We start from the raw sequence: 15,711 nt of genomic DNA, 5'->3' as shown, positions 1-15,711 counted from the left end.
TGAATTATGCCCCCCACCCCAGTCTGCATATTAAATCCTAACCTCTAGTGCCTCAAAATGTAACCGGATTTCAAGATAATATCTTTAGAGGTGATTGAATAAAATCGCAGCCATTAAGGTGGGTCCTAATCCAATTTGACTAGTGTCCTTCTAAAGGGAGGAAATTTGGGCACACGGAAACACCAGGGATGCACAAGCACAGAATAAAGACCATGTGAAGACATAACAAGACGGCAGTCATCTGCAAGCCAAGGACAGAGGCTTCAGAAGAAACCCAACCTGCCAATCTCAGACTTTTTGCGATCCAGACTGTGAGAAAGTAAATGTCTACTCTTTAGACCACCCCATCTGTGCTGTTTTGTTACAGTAGCCTGAGCAAACTAAACACTTCAAGCATGTGATATCTGTAAACGTGGGTGGGTAGGTTTCTCTCTCTGAGCCTCAGTTTCCTCATTGGCAGAATGAGGATATTAGTAGGACTTAATCCATAGATTTTGAGGATGAAATGAGATTGACATTTAGCACAAAGCCTGCCTCACAGGCAGAGCTAAATATGTTAGCTATTATTATTATTATTATTATTATTATTGCTATAATTATAAAAAGTGATCTTTATTATTGCTGTTATTAGTGTCTTCAGAGAGACAGTTATCAGGTTCCCTCCCCATCTGATTGAAAAGTGATTCACACTTTTGTTCTGAAACAAAATGTCACATCCTTTTGTAATCACAAGCTTATTTTATGGATGAGAAAACAACCTTCTTTTGAATGATTTTTGGGGTTTGGTAAGAAAGCCTGAATATTTACAAAAGTAAAGTATGACTATCAAACACAATATAATCAGCTTGAAAAAGAAAGTTTATTCAAAACATGAATTTATATCATGATATTTAGTTTATGTAGTTCATGTACTTGATTCATTTAAGTGGGCATTTTGACCCATTTTAAATTTTTTCAAACAAGCCTACGGTTACAGCTATGATTTGAATATACTCTATAGTATTTAATCATGAAAACTTATTTTAAGTTTTTTTTATTGATGTGTAGTTGACATACAATATTATATTAGTTTCAGGTGTACAACACAGTGATTCAACAATTATATACATTATTTGGTGCTCACCCTGGTCATTGTAGTTACCATCTGTCATCATACAAAGTTATTACAATATTATTGTCTACATTCCCTATGCTATACTTGCTATTCCAATGACTTGTTTATTTTATTTTATTTTATTTTATTTTTAATTTCATTTAAATATAAGTTAGTTAACATAGTGTAATAATTATTTCAGGAACAGAATTTAGTGATTCATCACTTATGTATAACACCCAGTGCTAATCCCAACAAATGCCCTCCTTAAATGCCCATCACCCATTTAGTCTATCCCCCTGCTCGACACCCCTCTAGCAACCCTCAGTTTCTTCTCTGTATTTAAGAATCTCTTATGGTTTGTTTCCATCTCTCTCTTTTTATTTTATTTATTTTATAACTGGAATTTTGTTCCTTATTTTCCACTTCATCTATTTCACCCATACCCCTATGCACCTCCCTCTGGCAGCCAGTAATTTGCTCTTTGTATTTGTGAGTCTGTTTCTACTTTTTTGTGTTTGTTCACTTGGTATGTTTTTTAGGTTCTACATATAAGTGAAATCGTATGATAATTTTTTTTTCATCTGACTTATTTCACTTAGCATAATATCCTGCAGATCCATCCATGTTGTTATAAATGGCAAGATTTCATTTTTTATGGCTGAGTAATATTTGTGAATATATACTACATCTTCTTTATTCATTTATCTATCAATAGACACTTAGGATGCTTCCATACTTTGGCTACTGTAAATAATGCTGCTCTATAAACACAGAGGGACGCGTCTCTTCTTGGTTTAGTGTTTTTGTTTTCTTTGGTCAATACCAAGAAGTGGAATTACTGGGTCACGTTAATCATGGAAATTATTAACCATAGGAACACTAACATGAATTTACACTGAAAAGCATTGTAATGTGTTACTTCCTATAAATGCTTCTTCTAGATATGATTTAGAAGGTGGGTAGGGTGCCGTGAAGAGATTGATGAGGTGGCAGTCCTAATGCCTTAGTTCTAGCCCTGCCTTGGGGTCTTTCTTTGTAAAATCAAGCTGAAAGGGCCAGCCTTGCACACTCCATGATCCTGAAAAGAATCACATGAAGAAATGAACATGAAGATGCTCTGTGAAAATACATTGGGGTCAAGGTTAGCATTACAATGCCAAGTCATGATGATAGTATGTGCCCTTGATGTGATGTGATGAGAATGGCACCTTATCTCTGAGGTCTTCCTCCCCAAAGCCCATACTCCTAGTCCAACCATGAGACAAACTCAAAATGAGGGACATTCTGTTGGATACCCTACCAGTATTTCTCAAAATTGTCAAGGTCATGAAGAATAAGCAAAAGACTAAGAAACTCTCACAGACCAGAGGAAGCAGACAAGATAACTAAATGTAATGCAGTTCCTTGGATGGGGACAAAAAGCATATTGCTGGAAAAACTAGTGAAATCCAAATAAGGTCTACAGTCTGATTGCTAGTAATATATCAATGTGGGTTCTGTAGTTGTGACTAATGTAACATGGTAACATAAGTTGTTAGGAAGAAAGAAACTGGATGAGGGGTATATGGGAAGTCTTTGAATTATCCCTGAAAATTTTATGTAATCTAAAACTATTACAATATTAAAAAGTTTATTTTAAAATGCTTATAATATTTTATTTGGTTATTTCATTTTATTTCAAAGTAGCTTAAAAATTCAAATTCTCACTTTAAAAATATCAGATAAAGGAATTATGTGATAATGTGAGAATACTTTCAGAATAGCAGAGTCAATTATTCGTTTGTCATCTCCCATAACTAGAATCTCTGCTTTATTATCATTGTCATCGACAAAATTATCTCAGTGCTGAGGAGACCACAGAGCTTATCATTCTTCTCACTTTGCAAACTGAGGCCCAGAATGGGCAGGTGACTTGTCCAAAATCACAACTCATTTAGTTTTTCGTGGTGGTAAGAATGTGAAAGAAAATATTTTTTTATTGCATGTAAAGTACTAAGAAATATGAATATATACATGTGTTTGTGTATAAATATGTACATACATAATATATATCATATAGTGAATTATGTATATAATCTTTCTTTTTAATAGAAATAAAATGTAAAAGCATAAGACAGTCTCCTTAGTGAGTCTGTTGATCTGGTGGGGGTGTTGTTGTTGTTGTTTCCTTAAGAGTCTTAAAACTCTTAAGGAAACACATCCAGCTAAGTTAAAGAAGGAAGTTTGAGAACAAAAACAAGTAAGTAAAACTGTGTCCCCTTTTATGTGACAGGTCTGCAGGAAGCATTGAGGATTTAAAGGGGATCAGACCCAGTCTCTAACCTTGAGGACTTCATATCCTGGTCTAGGAAGCAAACACCCAAGTGGCTTTACCCTAGAACCTGACAAGCACAGGGGCAGACATAGGTGCCGAGAAAGCTCCAAGGAGAGGCACCTAGCCCAACTACAGGACCAATTTTAAGGAATCCTTCATGGAAGAATGACCACCCTAGATGCCTTAGAAGATAATTGAGGAGTTAGCCAGATGGAGAGAAAGGAGGTAGGGATACCAGGCAGAAGTAATTTGTCCTCTGAGATTGCAAGGAAGGAAGGAAGTGTGTGAGTTTAGATAAAGCAGGGGTTGAAGGGCAATGGGAAGTCAGCCGAGATCAGCCTTGAGGACACCAGTCATCACAGTGAAGTAGGATCTGAGACCGTGTGCTGAATTGAGTGGGCAACTTGGGGAGAGTGATAAAGATTTGGACTGTGGCTGAAGGAAAAGTCAAATGTAAGAAAAGGTAAATAAAGGGCTAGTGAACAATTCTGAGCTGGTCTGAACACAAACAGGGGAATAAGCAATTTCCTTTGGCAGCGTTCAGCTGTCCAAGTGTAGAGAAGGTACAGAGGAAGTGGATCTTGGGTTCAGTACTCCCAGGCAGGATGTGCAGACTATAGGGATATAAAGGAGCCAAGAATGGCTGGTATCAGTTGTTCAGTCATCAGCTGTAAAGTCCAGAATCGGCAGGGCAAAAAGGGATATTGAAGAAGCCAATGGACTAAAAGAAAATTGAGGTAGCAAGACATTTGATGTCTCTCTAGGGATAAGGGCAAGTAAAAAGAAATCTCTTAAAAGAAAATTTAGTAGAAAATAAGACCAATCAATGTATGAAGCTTCTGAGTAAATAAAATGAGATGCCCAGAGAGTTGAGAGAGGCAGAGGCCGTTCAACCCAGGTGACACTGACTTCAATAATACTTGAGGGTAAGAACTCAATGGGGTGCCAGGAGAATGCATCCTGGGTATTGGTGCTGTCGGGGGTGCAGAATGGCAAGGCAGTAAGGGATGGAAATGTAGCAAGAAGAGGAGATAGGTGGAGATGCCTTCTGCCTAGTGACCAAGGATTACAGAAATGGGAAGAATGGCTAGAAGGGATTGCTTCTAATGTGGCCAGGAGGGAATCAGTTCATGTTGAAGGCATGGGCTTTGGGATCAGGCCAACCTACCTCTGTTAACTACAGGCAAGTACATTAACTCTCTAAGCCTCCCTGTCCTCACTTATAAGAGCTTTGCTCTCAAAGGCTATTGTGGCCCTAAAGAAGGCCAAGCGCTTGTACCACAGTAAGTGGGAGATACATACTAGGTGGGAGCCAGTGGGTTTTTTCTCAACTTTGAGTGTGGCTGAGCGTCCTGGTGGCCTGGCCTGTGTATGCAAGGCCTGCACACAGTGGGCAGAAAGCCCCAGTGGGCAGAGAGCCCCATGCTGCTGCCCTGGTGCCAGGCAGGGAGAGTAGCAGTGGCAGGTTCTGGTATAACTAAGGGCTCTGGTTTCCAAACCAGTAAGCAAGAGTTTAATATTGAAGGCTGTTTTGAGATACAAAACATGGGAGAGGCCAACATCATAGATCATTTCTGTAGATATGTGTTCTAAAAACAATTCCCTTTGTGTCCCTGATTGTTTTCCAAAGGGCTAATCTCTTGTCCACAGGTAGGGAGGAGGCATAGACACAGTAGGAAATAAGGAGAGGGGAAAGAAGTTGAATTGAGGAAGTGGCAGGAATAGAGATGAGGAAAACCTGTGTGGAGGCAACACTGTCAAGTGAGCTCAATAGAATTCCATGGCTCTGGGTTTAGATTGTGTTTATAAGGAAAGGGCCATTCATGAGATCCATGGGGTCTTTAATTCTCATTATATATAACATGTTGGTTATATTTATAAAATAGAATCATAACTACATCTGGAACCTTTACACAGAAATTAAGGTTGACGTATGTGCCAGATTGATTTATATTCTCTGATAAGATGGTAAAGTAAAGATTTATTTTACTTTGCACTCTTACAGCTTGGATTATTATTCATACTTTATTTTGCAAATTGGTGGTAACCCAACTGCAGCCAAATCAAGAGTTCACATGCCAAGTTTTGGTCTGAAAAAGTTTTTGCATCCAATATATATTTGGCCACAAAAATAAGGAGATCGAATAATAGAAGATAAAAGAAAGTGCTTTATGTACTTTGGAGGTCAAAAACAGATGTGAATAGGGTTCTCATGGAGTGTGGCTAGCTAACATCTGGTAATCCCTAATGCATTTCACTGTCCATTTGTAAGTTTCCCCCAATGTCTAATATCAACAGCTATATAGGAACGTAGTGACTTGCACAAAGAATAAAATTTATAGATATCAAGGACATAGCCAGAAAATTACTCTGTTCTTGGCATCCATCCTTCCTGGGCAAGGACTTCATATTTTCTTTCTGTTGATGCTATGTTTAATAAAGCTATGTGATTGGTTTGGTTGAGATTGAGCTGAACATGTTTTGTTTTGTTTCTTCTCTACGACTCAGTGACAAAAGAAACATAAAACCTTCTGCTTACTTTAATCACAGACCTCAGGTTTCTTCTATGAAATCTGAAGAAGAATTGAGAAAACATCCCCAGAAGGACTAGTTGTACCTATAATGGGGAAGGAGGGTGAGAAAAAGGTGGTGAGGAATGTGGATAATTTAGCTTATTTTCTTCTCTTGGCACACAATCCGATTTCTTGTTCCCTTTCAAACAACTCTCTTCTACAAAGACAACTCCCATTTGCAATGAAATTTGCAGATGACAGCTGACCTGTCTGCATTTCTGACCACAAAGTTTAAAGATGGTGGGGGTTGTGCTTGCTGCAAAGCAGATGAAGAAGTTATGATTCTTATTGCTAAATGCAGTCACTGAGATTGGATATATATTCTCCATCTCATCCACAGATCCATATTGCATTACATAAATTAACAGTAATCTACACATTCCTTTGACAGAGCAGGCTGGGCTGCAGAATTGCTGGATTTGTAACTAATTCAGAGATGACAGCAAGGTATCAACTTGTGTGCCTACTCAGGTCCACTGATAGTGTCTGCCAGGAATAGGAGACATTAGAAGAATCCCAAAGTTCTTCACAAGCTCTGTGGGAAAGTGCCTTGTTGGTAGGTTTGATATGTTTGCCAAAGAGTAGGCATGGAGGGTAGCAGCATATGATCCCTGGTTTAACCAAAAGAGTTTTTCATAATAAGATCTGTTTCCTAAAGTTGGGAATTTTAAATTTAAGATCAGCGTACAGTAACAAATGAACATGTGTATTATGCAGTAATAGTAATACATCCAATCATATGATGATGCTTTGTATCTTCAGAAGAATTTTCACATGAGACTCTAAAGTGATTTCATGAGATAAAACTGGGATGTATTTTTATCCCCATTTCCAAATGAGGAACTGAATTTCAGAAAAAAATAAGCAATTCATGCTAGGTCATGCAGCCAGTAAATTAGAGAATTTAGGAAATATTTTGTCATCATTTGAATATTTTGTAATCACTCAAATTTCCGACTCAAATTAGGAGTCAGAAAACTGTAAGAACTATGGCTATGATTTTCTGATTCCTAAATTGTGCAACAACAAACTGTAACCCTGACTACATAGGAGACATTTACAATAAATGTGTGCATACACGATTAAATGACAATAAGTTGGAGATAGCTGACCTTTGAAAGGTAGGGATTATTGTATCAGTCAACTTCTCCAGAAAAAAATACATAAAGAGATTTATTATAAACTGCTGATTTGTGTGATGATGGAGGCTGGCAAGATTAAAATCTGCACAGTTTGTGTCCCAGTTGGAATCTAAAGAATGACAGGCTAAAGAACCAGGAAGAACAGATGTCCCAGTTTGAAGGCCATGAGACAGGAGAATTCACTCCTACTTGAGGGAGGTCCAGCCTTTTGTTCTATGCAGACCTTCAACTGGTTGGATAAGGCTCACCCACATTATGGAGAGCAATCTGCTTTACTCCATCTATCAACTTAAATGTTAATCTCATTTAAAAACACCCTTACAGAAAAACCCAGAATAATGTTTGATTTGACAAAAAATCTGGGCCCATTCAAGTGGACACATAAAATTAGTCACCACCAGGGGCGCCTGGGTGGCTCAGTCGGTTGAGCGTCCAACTTCAGCTCAGGTCATGATCTCGTGGTCTGTGAGTTCGAGCCCTGCGTCGGGCTCTGTGCTGACAGCTCAGAGCCTGGAGCCTGCTTCTGATTCTGTGTCTCCCTCTCTCTCTGCCCCTCTCCCACTCATGCTCAGTCTCTCTCTGTCTCAGAAATAAATAAATCTTAAGAATTTTTTTTTAATTAGTCACCACCAGTCCACCCTTGTCAACTTGTCACCCTGACATTTCTCCTTAAACCATACTTAATCTTAAAATAAGGCAAATAGCAAGATCGTTCTTCTACCTAACACAATATAACTATCCTGGGTACAACCCAAAATACTCTAACCCTTTTCCCAGAAGAGGAAACAAAGCCCTTGAGTGATATTTACTCTTCTCTTTGATATCTCATAACTTAAGTACTTGGGAAGTTAGATGTTATAGACTGAATTCCCTCAAAATTCCTGTATTGAAACCCTAATCCCCAATGTCACTGTACTTAGAGAAGACTTTTAAGGAGGGAATTAGAGTTAAATGAGGTCATAATGGTGGGACTCTAATCCGTTAGGACTGGTATCCTTGTAAGAAGAAGAGACACCAGATCTCTCTCTCTCTTTCTCTCTCTCTCTCAATCTGTACATGCACAGAGGAAAGACCATGTAAGGACACAGCAAGAAGGTGGCATTTGCAAGCCAGGAAGAGAGGTCCCATCAGAAATCAACCCTGGAGACACTTTGTTCTTGGATTTTCAGCCTCCAGAACTGTGAGAAAGTAAAACTCTGTTGTCTAAGACCCCAGTGTGCGTTATCTTTCACAGCAGCCTGAGCTGACTACTACAGTGATCAAGCCTAACCTGAGATATTTGTTACTCTCACAGAAGAGGGAATTTATTTGAAGTATATCAGTCCAATTATTGTCTGTATGTCTTAAACCATTCCATTAAACTTCCAGTCTGGGCACAAACCCTAAATGAGGCTTTTTTTTATAAAGGGTATCTGAAGACATACTTTCCTGGTATTTTGAGGGCTGGATTGCAAATTATAAATTTCTAAATCTTCCCATGTTTCTTCAACAAAATTTCTAATAGTAGGAGGATGACTATGAAAGAGAAGAGTCAGTCAATATTATGGGGTGTGTACCATATGTTGAGCCTGGTAGATAAAATGGGGAAAGACACACTTTATCCCCATCCTCAGGTACTGTTCTAGTGAGTGCCTTAGGTTCCAGGGTAGGGATAGAGTATTTCTTCCTCTGAATCTTTTTTTTCTAATTTTATTTATTTATTAGGTGGGGGAGGGGCAGAGAGAGGGTGAGAGAGAACCCAAAAGAGACTATGCACTGCTAGCACAGAGCTCAATGCTGGGCTCAAACCCACAAAACCGTGGGATCATGACCTGAACCAAAATGAAGAGTTGGATGCTTAACCTACTGAGCCACCCAGGTGTCCCCTTCTTCTGAATCTTTAAGCTGTCATGGTAAAAAAAAACTGATTTTAAAGGGCTTATTTGGAGGGTCAAGCAGAGAGCCCAGCTATGTGAATAGGCTTAATTGGAGGTTATTCCTCTCTGGCTGTGGGAATGATGCACTTATCATCTTTGGCCATCACCAGGAGTAACAGATGCCCTAGTTTGATCACCTTGACATCTCGACTTCATGCCACCAGCTGGGTTATAAAAAGTGTGATTTAGGTCTGAGGAATTTGCCATCAAAGACAGTGTGTGTGTGTGTGTGTGTGTGTGTGTGTGTGTAATTTAAAATTTACTTAAATTATAGTTACAGAGCCAACTTCTAATTTGTTGCAAGGCCCATGTTTGTATGGAGGTGGTTTTAATTCTTTGGACTATTTTTTGACAAAGTTGAAGAGAGAGCTCTTGAAATACTTTCAATGTTAATATAACACCTTTATGCAGTATGTCTTACGGAAAAGCCAAACAAAGTCTGGTCTATAACAACACTAGGTGTTTCAAATTTTCACTGTGCTGCATTCATAGATTTTGGAGATGGCCTATGAAACTGTAAATAAAAGCAATACAATTTTTCTGTGAAACAATTTCTGAACTCTCCAATAGGTACAATGTTAGATTCATTTAATAGATTGGTACAGACTTTCCTTGGGGAAACTAAAGGGTTTTTTTTCCCCCTCTTTCTATATCAAAAGTTGATAAAGCAGAAATATTGCACAAATTCCATGGCTACAGAATCTTTTCTTTTTATTGAACAGCAGTTGTGGTTTGAAGAGTAACTCTCTTCAGAAAATTGTGGAGACTTCATAGCAATGGCTGCAGCTATTTGGACTTGCCAAATTACCTAATGGAATAGGCAAGCTTTATGTCTTTAAAATGACCCACTTTTTTTTTCTTTGAAGCCTCTGGTACAGAATTTTTCAGCCCATAATATTCTTCAATTGAGTATTGAGTATGAAATTGACTGTAATTCTTAGTGTTTCATCTTTTCAAACCCTCAATATAGGGGGAAAAATTGGAATTTTTTAACAAGCCCAAGATCTAAGAATTACACCAATGCTGCCTATGTTTCCCATAGACCCTTAGGAAAAATCATATATCAACACAGCTACGGCTAAGTTACTAACTTCTATCAACTTCTACAACAATGACGACAACAAATTCTCAAGGTTGTGGTGGTAAAATGAGTGATGAATGATGAATGGAAACAGTAGGGAGCAGGTTAACAGACAGTGGTACTCTTTACAAGAAGTTCAAGAAACTTCAAAAATAGCCTATGATCCAATCCAATCCAATTTTGAATCAAGGACATTTAAGACAATTTTTATCATTTTCTAAAACTACTAAGAGTTGAAAATTTACTCACATATGAAGATATCCTTAGTGGAATTAGCTAAACATAGATTGTGATAAAAGAAGATCTTGGTATGGCTGACCATATAAACCTATCAAGAAATTTGGAGGCCAGAGTTGAGGCTTGGGCATGTTAGCATCAGAGGTAGATGACAGGTCCCTTTCCTCCACATTTCAAACTCCCTCTGTATCCTTTTGCCTCTACTCCCAGCTCCCAGTCTCACTCCAATTGGACCCAAGGAAACTTGTTCTCCTGCCTTTGGAGAAAAAGAGACTGTTTATTCTTCCCTTACTACCCTACTCTCACACTGCACATTCCCCACTAGTAAACCTAGTCATGCCCCAGGCTTCTGTGGGACCCATAAGTCTCAGAAACTTGAATTCCATACACAGCAGGGATGTAGTTTGATGGGAGGTGAGTGTAAAATGAGAGACACATGGTAGGAGAGCTACTACAAGGAGGGCCCTGAGAGAAATCATTCGCCAAAACTGATGAAGGTTTCTGGCTCTGTGAGTCAAACTCAGATGAACAGTCTGAGCAGGTGAGGGAAGAACAGTCCTGTGTGCTCTACAAGGTGGTTCTGTAACTCCCGCCCTGAGTCACCTGCATGCTTTGGGTGAGTACCACAACCAGCCATCACTAAGGAAACAGGTCACTCCACCATGGCACATCACCTGGAAGCATAGGTGTGAGAAGGGAAAGGCATTCTCCTACTATCTTTTGGAAGAAAACCAAAGAGCCAAAGGCAAGTGGCGATGGAGCTCCAAAGGCTGTGTGCACCTGATGATGCTCCAGATGAGGATATCAGCAGGTGATCAACACCACCACATGAGTAGCCAGAGCAGGAGCCCCAGTCTGTCGAAAGGACACTGACACTCAATAAAGTACAAATGATATGCAGGGCATCCACCTGCCCTCAGGGACTTGAGGGAAGAATTTTGGTGACTTTATCTGCAAACTGGAGAGCTACAAAAGCCACAAGTCCAGGCAACATTTGAGTTTCTTACATCTTAAAACACATTTGATCAAAACTTGTTTAAGATTATATAGGGTGCCTGGGTGGCTCAGTCAGTTGAGTGTCTGACTTCGGCTCAGGTCATGATCTTGTAGTCCATGAGTTTGAGCTCCACCTTGGGCTCTGTGCTGACAGCTCAAAGCCTGGAGCCTGCTTCGGATTCTGTGTCTCCCTCTCTCTGCCCCTCCCCCACTCACGCTTTGTCTCTCTCTCCCTCTGTCAAAAATAAATAAACTTAAAAAAAGATTATAGAGCAAACCAAGGTTCGTTTAAGAATATATATTAGACCCTTTACTACTTCTTTGATGGACCACCTGCTCCCTTTATCTTTTTATTTTTTCGTTTGGGTTGTTTCAGTTTTAGTCAAGAAAGGGCAAAAGTGAGTCTATTTAATTTTTAATTCTACACTTTTTCATAGCAAAAGAGGACCTTGTTTTAAATTCTGCACTCCTGGGGCGCCTGGGTGGCTCAGTTGGTTAAGCGTCTGACTTCAGCTCAGGTCACAGTCTCACGGACCGTGAGTTCGAGCCCGGCGTCGGGCTCTGGGCTGATGGCTCAGAGCCTGGAGCCTGCTTCCGGTTCTGTGTCTCCTTCTCTCTCTGCCCCTCCCCCATTCATGCTCTGTCTCTCTCTGTCTCAAAAATAAATAAACGTTAAAAAAATTTTAAATTCTGCACTCCTAATCAAATACTATCCCTGTGAACTAAAACTTGTGCCTTGACGCCAGAACCCACAGTAGTATAAAGACAATAGTTGAATTCTGGGAATAGGAGGTAAGGAGAAAGAGTAGAGGGTTGAGGATTTAGCCTTTGGGAACGCTTGTAGTTAGGCAGTGGAGGGACCCTAGGAGAAGCAAGAGCTCAAAACCAGTCCCCAACACAGTTGTTTATAGTAACCAGTAAAAACACTGATGCTTGTATACTTTAAATACAGAACAAAGTGGACTTACATGGACATATATAGAGATGTACATATATGAATGAAGAATTTCTTTCTCTACATAAATCTATATAGATAGATGATAGATAGATAGATAGATGATAGATATCACAGATGCATATATGTGAGGTAACAGCAAGAGGCAGGAGAAAATAAAATTTATATTATTTTAAAAGAATTTATTCCCTCTGATTCCTTCCAGTGTCACCCCATTTCTACCAGTGACTCTTTCTGGGATTGCTGCTTCAATCTGATGGACTTTGTTTCATGGCTCAAAGCTTTGTCTGGGCTTCTTGTCCTTGTTCCTACATGTAAGCTTGAAGGAGATAACAGCTTCCCAATGTTACCAATCCCCGGGTGCTTTAGCACCTTGTATTGACTCTTATTTTTACCAACACCTTTGTAAACTGTTTCTCATTAGGCTTGTCTCAGTTAACCTTTTGAGGGTTCCATCTGCTTCATGATGAGACCCTGAGTGTGATAGGATCCATGTTCTTGTTGATTTTCCTATAAGACATCCAAGTGAAGATATAAATAGGCAAGCAAAAATGAGTCTGGAGAAACCCTAAGGCTGGGAAAGTTTGGGCTAGGGAAAATGACATTTAAGAATCTTCAGCATACAGATGCAGAAGGGGATAGGTATGACCTTTTAGTCTTGGGGAAAGCAAGCCTCCCCTCTCACAGAACTGCCCACTGTCTTGAATTACCATCTTGCTGAATTCAAGGCAGTCTTGGACTGCCCCATCCTCACGTTCAAGAAGCCTGACATCTCGGATTAAAGCCTAAACTAATTACCATCCTCCTTCTTAGTGTCTGTCAAGACTAATTTCTCCATGCCTCACATCACTGTTTACCTTGCTTATGAACAGAAGCCCAAATTTCCCAGGCATCCACTTTGGCCAAGGCTCTCATCTCCTTACTGCTGTGTAAATCCCCATAATATGAACTGATTCCTCTCTCCCCTTCAAACTCTTTTACTTGAAGCAATTTTAGATTCTTAATCATATATTTATTTAGTCTATGCCCATAATGGACTATTCAAAAAGATGGCTAACATTTGTCCAAGAAGAGCACAAAATAAATTCACTTAAACCATTTGTTCATAATTACAATAGACACAATGCACTTCCTCACTGAACAAACTCCATAATAAACATTTGGCCATGGGGACAATGAGGCAACTTATACCGATCATTTGTTTACTATTTTGGGTTTACACTGACATACATGGCCACAGACAGTTAATTGGATCTGTAAATACTCCCAGTTAAGTTTAATTAGTTCTCTGTGCAGGATCTAAGGTTATGATAGTTCTGGTGATAATTTTCAATATTATTCTTTTAATTCCACAAGACATTTGTTTTAAAAAAATTGACCTAGAATGTGCTCTGAGAGAAAAAAAAAAGAAAAAGAAATTGGATAAAGGAGTGAGAAATAAGAGTATGAAAAGATTAGTTACTCTGTAAAAAAAGCCAATATGATTGTAGAAGTATTAAAATCCCTGTAGGAGATTTACAGAGAAGTCTGCCCTGGATTAGAATTTGATATCAAATAACTTAACTGAAGTCATACAATTTCTGTGCCATTTGTAGTTGAGTTAATAGCATATGTTCCTGGAGGATTACAGCCAATGATTAAGGAAATTAGGTTTTGTTTGAATTTAATTTAGTTATATAAAGCTGCTACTATAATTTACAGCTTTGATATTTAATATTTAATAACCCAGATCTTAGAAGAATACTAGATATAGCTGTGTCATTATGCCTTGAAATATTATTCCCATAAGTCATTTATATTTGCTGGCTGATAGAGATGTTCATCAACTAGATGGACTCAACAGGAGTCCACTGATAAAGCCACTGCAGTTTTACAGTTTGCTGAGTCCCTTGTACGTTTCCACTCCATTTCCCACACCTGTAACTTACTGAATCATAATTTATCTGGCCGATCAATTGTCATAATAAAGAAACATTGCAGCCTTACTTCAGCAGCCAGCTGTAGGAATGACTCAACTCTGCCGCCTTTCTCTCACATTTTATGTATCTGTGTCATTAAAAACCATAGGAATTTCTCTGTGACTATTGCTCCCTCAATATTTTTCTTTCTAGTTTTTCTTTCATTGCTTTGCCACACTTTTTCTGTATCCATCTCCTTGACTTTTTGCTCCTTTTATTCCTTCATTGTTCAGAGACTCTGTAGTAATAATCTCAATTTCTTTCCTGTATAGATCTGTATCTCTTTGTAGAAATTGAATTTTTTCCTCTAATTTATAAAAATTAATCTGGAATTTCTGGCCCTATAGATTAGCATCTAAACATTCCTAATTTTTTACTCCCTCTATATTTATACTACTTCAATTGCTTTTCTCCTTCAGGGCTTGTGATTTAAACCTCTTATCTCCTTTATTCACATGTCTTTTATTGTCCTTAAGAATCCTTCTCCTCACTGTTCTGGTTAGTTTTGTTCCTCACAGTTGCTTTTACTTCTTAGTTTGCACTTCCTTCAAAGACAGGTCAAGTCAGCCCTTCAGAAAATTCACAAGGCACAGTCTCTAGACTCAAAGATTTTAAAGTCTGAACAGAGAATTTACTCAGAAATACCTACCCTAACAATTTATTATATGTATATATAATATATATGTATATATAATATCATATAGCTAATATAACAATATGAAACATACGTATACATATGTAAATTATATATATTAATTATACATTATACATATACAGAATATATATATATTCTATATTCATTATACATTATATATATACAGAATATATATATATATACACACACTCACGCACACACATATATTCTATAGGTAGATAGCAAGGAGTAGAAATTTATAGAAATGAAATAAAGTTGGACAATACTTAAACATGCAAGTTAAAACACCAAGAGTTTGTTTGAAGGGAATGAAGAAATACATTAATGCATTATAAGAAATGAGGGGTTTTTTTATGCTTTCCTGCCAGCCCTCTAAAAATTTCAACTTTGTGAGCACAATTAATGATGATGACGATGATAATAATAATAATAATAATGAAAACATAGGGATTAAGCACTTGGGTTCTTTAGTTAGATTGGCTGGCTGGCAATCTTGGCTTTGCTGCTTTATAACTGTGTGACTTAGGATAATTTCCTTAACCTTCTTCTGTCTCAGTTTTCAAATATGTAAAATGAGAATAACAATAGTACTCTGTTGACAAAGTTGTTGCATAAAATTTATAAAATGCTCAGAATCCAGTGTCGGATATAGTAAACTCTTAATAACTATTCAGTATTGTTGTTTATTATTATTATTGTTACTGCTAATGCAAAATAAAGCACTAATTAGTAGGAAATAGTGGATCGAACTGAACATTATGAAACAAACAACCATCCTGACAGCAATT

This window comes from Panthera onca, chromosome D2, assembly GCF_046562875.1.
Source record: "Panthera onca isolate mPanOnc1 chromosome D2, mPanOnc1 haplotype 2, whole genome shotgun sequence".
NCBI classification, from domain to species: Eukaryota; Metazoa; Chordata; class Mammalia; order Carnivora; family Felidae; genus Panthera; species Panthera onca.
Note: the sequence above shows the minus strand (reverse complement) of the source record.